The sequence below is a fragment of the Otolemur garnettii genome, unplaced genomic scaffold (assembly GCF_000181295.1).
Source record: "Otolemur garnettii isolate 467f Iridium unplaced genomic scaffold, OtoGar3 scaffold00007, whole genome shotgun sequence".
Taxonomy (NCBI): Eukaryota; Metazoa; Chordata; class Mammalia; order Primates; family Galagidae; genus Otolemur; species Otolemur garnettii.
In genome coordinates this window covers 24088596-24094695 of record NW_003852402.1, presented here as the reverse complement: position 1 = coordinate 24094695, position 6100 = coordinate 24088596, and positions in this window count along the sequence as shown.

Sequence of the window (6100 nt, the reverse complement as noted above, 5' to 3'; positions counted from 1 at the left end):
TACAAGTCCCCACCACAACACTTGGCTAATTTTTCTATTTTTAATAGAGATGGGGTCTTGCTCTTGCTCAGGCTGGTCTCAAACTCCTGAGGCTCAAGCAATCCTCCCACCTTGACCTCCCAGAGTGCTAGGATTATGATTATATTCTAATAGATAAGGAATAAGAAGATAAAGAGACATCCTATCTTTCTTCTATAAGGCAAATAGAACTAATGCCTTTTGTGAATGAAGGCAGAAGGGGGTAGTCCCCTCATCCCTGACAACTGCATTAGTCCTCCTAAGCCAGTGTACTATAAGCCTCTGCAACTCATGGGAGTTTGCTAGAAATTCAGAGTCTTGGTATCCCTAGACCTGTTGAGTCAGAATCTTCATCTTAACAAGCCCCAAGTGATTGATATGCCTATTAAAATCTGAGAAGCTCTATAGTCTAGGCCTTAGTCACACTGACCTTCTTGCTGTTACTCAAATATGTCATTTGTGTTAGCTGTTCCAGGCCTTGCAGCACTATTTCCTCTGCCTGGAATGCCTTCCCCTTTATCTCTGTGAGAAATTAGAGCTGGTTGCCTATTGCCTGTGCGCCCACACCTCTATGTTAGCCTTTGTAGCACTGTAATGTAATTGTCTTTCCTGTTTGATTGTGAGTTAGTAGAGGGCAGGGATATCATCATGTTCCCAGGTATGTGGTATGGTGACCAGTTCATAGCATGATCAGTGAATGAATTAATAAATGACCACACAAACATATGGATAGTTATGGCGAAAGGATGCCATACTAAGGAAAATACTTATTCTTTGGGTCAGGAAGAGCATATGAATTCCCCAGTACAATGCCAAAGGATAATGCTTATCGGTGAATTAAGTAAAAAGGAAAAACCAAAGAGATAGGTTCATAGTAGAGGGTGGGGAAAGGGGTTGTCATTCTCAGCTTTGCAGAGAAGTGAAAGGATGGCATTTCTAATGAACTATCTACTAGAAGAGAATAAACTATGTAATAGAAAGAAAAAGGAGTAAACTTACAGCACATAATTGCCCCTTTGAAGAGAAAACTCCTAGCATACAGCTGCTCTTTTATTTAATTAACCACCTGGGGCTTAACTCTTCAGTCTTTAAGATTAACTACCTGTGGCTTCTTTAAGAATTTGTTTTCACAGCCCTTGAAGAGTTCCCAAGCAGACAGCAGGGGTGTGAGATCCTTCCCACTCTGCCAGACCAGATTTAGAGAAGACTGATAAGCCAGCCTCATAGGGAAGAGGAGAAAAAGGGAAAAAAACAGACACAGCCATTTCATAGCTGCTTTTTGCTACCAGCTGGCAGCAATCACTTTTTTCTTTCTTTTTATCCTCCTTAAAAATCCCAACCCCCTTAAAATCAATGCTGACATTTCTTTCTTTCTCCTCTCTCCAGAGGAAAGTCAAATAAACTTTTACTTCTTTGTGTTGAGAATTCTATCTCAGCCTGTGCTACACATTCCCACCCTAACAGGAAGGATTTTGATGAGAGGGAGAAGCTCCAAAATGGAATGGTGTGAAGTGTTCAGAAGACAGTTGATGAGTCCTTCTAGAGTGGAGCATTCAATGGGGGAGCTAGGACTATAAAATTAAGTCATGTAAGATTTCACAGGGCTTTCAACATCTGGCAATTATTGGAACTTTTTTTTTTTTTTTTTTTTGAGACAGAGCCTCAAGCTGTTGCCCTGGGGAGAGAGCCATGATATCACAGCTCACAGTAACCTCCAATTCCTGGGTTTAAGCGATTCTCTTGCCTCAGCCTCCCAAGTAACTGGGACTACAGGCACCCACTACAATGCCCAACTATTTTTTGGTTGTAGTTGTCATTGTTGTTTGGCAGGCCCGGGCTAGATTCAAACCCACCAGCTCTGGCGTATGTGGCTGTCACCTCAGCTGCTTGAGCTATAGGTGCTGAGCCCGGAACTTCATTCTTAAGGCCAGGGGAAGCCACTGAAAGTTTTTGAATAGGATAGGACTGGGACAAGGGTGTTATAGAAAGATTAATCCATCTTTACTTCACATAATAGGCACTGAAATAGGTGTTGTACGAATGGATTCTGGCAAGATACCTTGTCCAAGTCCAAGTCCTTTGGTGGAGAAAATGAGAGATATCAGACACTTGACTCCAGGTGGAAGGCTCACAATAGCACAGTTGGTTGTGAAACTCCTTCCTCTGTGCTCCACATTGGGCTATATCAGTGTTCCTTTTCTCAATATTTTAAAATGAGAAGAAAATTAAATTTCTCCCTAAGAACCAAGATTTTGCCAGTTAGGATCACAAACCGCTGTAACATGTAAGATTTCTTTTTTTCTTTTTTGTCTCCCTCAAACCGGTTTTCACCCCTTTGGCAATATTATCCCCCACTGAGTTGAGGATATATGCGTTAAATACTGTGAAGGACAGGGAAGGTGGACCACATGGTATGCTGAAGGAGACACAAACCTAGGCTTCGACTTCATCTTGAGCTCCTTATTTAACAATCTGTAAAATGTAAAGGTTGGATTTTTCTCCATCTCTGAAACTCTGGTCTTAACCTAGGCCCTGCCTTGAGGGAATTTACAATCCCATTAGAGCAGGAAGGCAGATTAAAGTGTAGAATCAGTGCCAGATGATGTTAAGAGATTGTTCTCTTACAAGAAAAACACTCTAGTGAAATATATGGGTTTGCTTTTGTAAACTATTTACTTCTGCTATATTTTCCCCAAAGCATGAACACCTTGGTCTTTATAACAGGAATCAATAAGGATTGAAGCCAATGCCAGCCTCTTGATGAGATTTTAGATGTTCTGGGCAGCTAGAGTCTTGCTTCCTCTACTGTAGCATCAGCACAAATGACCACGCTCTCCATGACCTGGCCCCTAATTACTTCCCAGCCTTGCCACTGTACTTCCACACGTTGCTACTATTCACTCCTCTGGCTCACTGCCTGGGCTATATGCTGTGAGGGCAAGGACCAGGGCCATCTTGGTTAGCAATGGTTTAACAACAGAAATGGACCAAATGTAGAAATGATTTCCTGGCATGGAGGTCTTTTGATGTTGAAATTTAGATTGCATTTCTCCTTTTTCTCCCTTTTCTCTCTCATTTCTATCCTGCACAGCCCAGTTCAGTCACCTCTTCCAGGAGGCCTCCTCGATGATCAAAGAGCACTGCAGTTGTCCTGCCTTCCTCAGGGACACATGTTTGGTATAGTAATGGCCATCTTACGTCCCCAGGTAGATGGAAAGTCCTTGATAAAGGACCACGTGTGAGAGTTGACAGACCACAGCCACGATGCAGCAGTACCTCTCAAACACAATAGCTGTCAGGTAAAAGGCTAACTGCTGCAAGTATCAAAACGCTCGACTGAAATTGGCTTTAAAAAACAGGGACGTGTATTGCTCACCACTGGAAATTCAGAGGTTATATAGTTTGCAGGCTTCTGGATGGGTTTATCCAACAGCTCAATGATTGCTTCTTTCCCTCTGCTTTCCTCCAGGGAAACATCTACCCAAGGCTAAACTCTTCCCTGGGTCTTCCTGGCTGTCAGCAGCCACAGGGGCGCTGCGCTGTCTCACTCAGTGCAGGCAAGAGGTGGGAAAAATGGCTTCCTGTGACCCTCAGGAGAGAAAACGCTTTCTCAGAAGCCTCCAACAAATCTCTTCTCCGTCCCATTGCCCCAAATTGCAATCCCAGCCTTTTCTTGAACCATTCACTAAGCAAAGGGAATGAGACCAAGTAAACAAGTCTACCCTTTGAGCTGAAATTCAGGTTCCCCCCCCGCTTTTTTTTTTGGTATCTTTTCAACGTTGACAGTTAATAAATTAATACCCTTAGCAAAAGCAACCAAAAAGGTAAAATGATCATGCTATTTATAAGATTAACATAAAGTTCAATAAAAAGAAATAAATCCAGTGACTAGACTTCAAAGTGAGGCACAAGTGTAAAGTATTAATAGTATGAAATATCTTTTTTCAAAATGTTCATGTTATGTTACATATGTTACATGTGTGATACGCTGTTGGATAATAGCCCACGGATCATGCCAAAACACACACCTATGCCTTTGGGTGTTAGTCTCCCAAATTGATTCCAGGCTTGGCATATGACTTGCTTTGGCCAATAGAACATTAGCAAACAGGACACAGCAGGGCTTGAAAAGCCCTTGCATCTTGGCCCGTCCTCTCTCTTTTTGTTTTTAATTTCAGATTAATATGGGGTTACATATGACTAGGTAACATAGTTTGCTTTTGTAAAGATAAAATCTGAGTTGTAGTTGTGCCCTTCACCCAAGCAGTGTGCAATACACCCAAGCAGGCAAGGTGCCTGTTGGGAGGGAGTTTACCCAACCCCCTCCCATCCACTTCCCCTTTACTTGAATTTGATTCAATTTTTGTATCACGTGAGCATGTAGTTATCAACCTGTTGGTTTTGATTAAGTGCTAAGTGTGTGTAGTACTCGTTGTTCTATTCTTGTGATCTTCACTCAGAAGAATATTCTCCAAATTCTGACTGCCCTGAGACAAGGGAAGAAGCCCAGGTGAGCCCAAGGAGGGGGAGGAATCTTGAAACCTCTGACTCTTGCTGTTACTCACTGGGAAAAAAGAAAGTTACTGGGGCAGTCACATTCTCCAAACAGTGTTAACATCTGTTGACTGACTCTTTCAGAAACGCAATCAATTGCCATTAGAATAGCCTTTCCCTAAGAGGTGCTAAACTTTTATCACAAAAACCTCAGACTAAAGCACCAACATAAGGCAACTAAGACGGTTTATTCCCTATTTCCCTTGCAATTCCCTGAGTTTTTTTTTTTTCCTTTTTTCCGGTTTTTGGCTGGGGCTGGGTTTGAACCCGTCACCTCCGGCATATGGGGCTGGCAACTTACTCCTTGAGCCACAGGCACCGCCCCAGTGATGTGAGTTATTAACAGAGCTATATAAAAAGGATCATTGTGGGGAGGCACCTGTGGCTCAAAGGAGTAGGGCGCAGGCCCCATATGCTGGAGGTGGCGGGTTCAAACCTAACCCTGGCCAAAAACTGCAAAAAAAGAAAAGAAAAAAAGGATCATTGTGGCCTAGAGGGCTGCAGGGGTGAGTGGAAACCCAGCACTCCCCATGCCAGAGTAAAAAGCCACCAGACTCCTGCTGGGGTTTACTGGCTCAGAAGCAGCTTAAGGATGAGGAGGAATCAACTTCACTTGTGTATATCCACATTTCAGCAAAGAATTGCACCAAGTAGCACCCCCACATATTTTGCTCCCTGAATTGCTGTAGGCAGCAGTTTTCACTTTGGTCTTCACCTTTCCCATGAATAGAGTGAGAATTCTATTGTGAAATACACTATTGGGCCATTTTAGACTGCACAGAGGTAGGAGAGCTGGCAGGTGCATCTGTCCTTATCTCCACCTCCTGCTGTTTTTGGAACTGTGGTTTCAGACCCTTGTGTTTGGAGTGCCTTGCACACGTTTGCATTTTGCACAGATAGGTGCAATGTCACAGATCATAGGTTTGGGAGGCCAAAAGGTCATTTGACCCATCCTTCACCTGGACAGTTACGCTTAAGCTTTCCCAGAGCTCTTTTATCTTCTTGGTCAAGGGGGAGGGAAACAGATTGGGTAATACATCCAGGGGTCCCTTCTGACCTTTGTCAATAGGGCTCATTTTAATGATTACATCAGAGAGAGGAGGTTGGTCAACCCCAGAGATGCCTTATCTGTGAAATGAGGTTTCTTAGGCAGGGTTACTATGAGAATGTGACTAGGGTACTAACACACAGGAAGTGAAAACAATGACCTCTGGGCGGTGCCATGGCTCACTAAGTAGGGTGCTGGCCCCATATACCAAGGGTGGTGGGTTCGAATCTGGCCCTGGCCAAACTGCAACAAAAAAATAGCTGAGCGTTGTGGCAGGTGCCTGTAGTCCCAGCTACTCTGAGGCTGAGGCAAGAGAATCACCTAAGCCCAAGAGCTGGAGGTTGCTGTGAGTTGTGACGCCATGGCACTCTACTGAGGGCGACAAAATAAAACTCTGTGTCTAAAAAAAAACCCAACAATGACCTCAAATGCCAATGTAAACATATGATTAAATTAAGCATTGTGGGCTAGGGTGGTGAT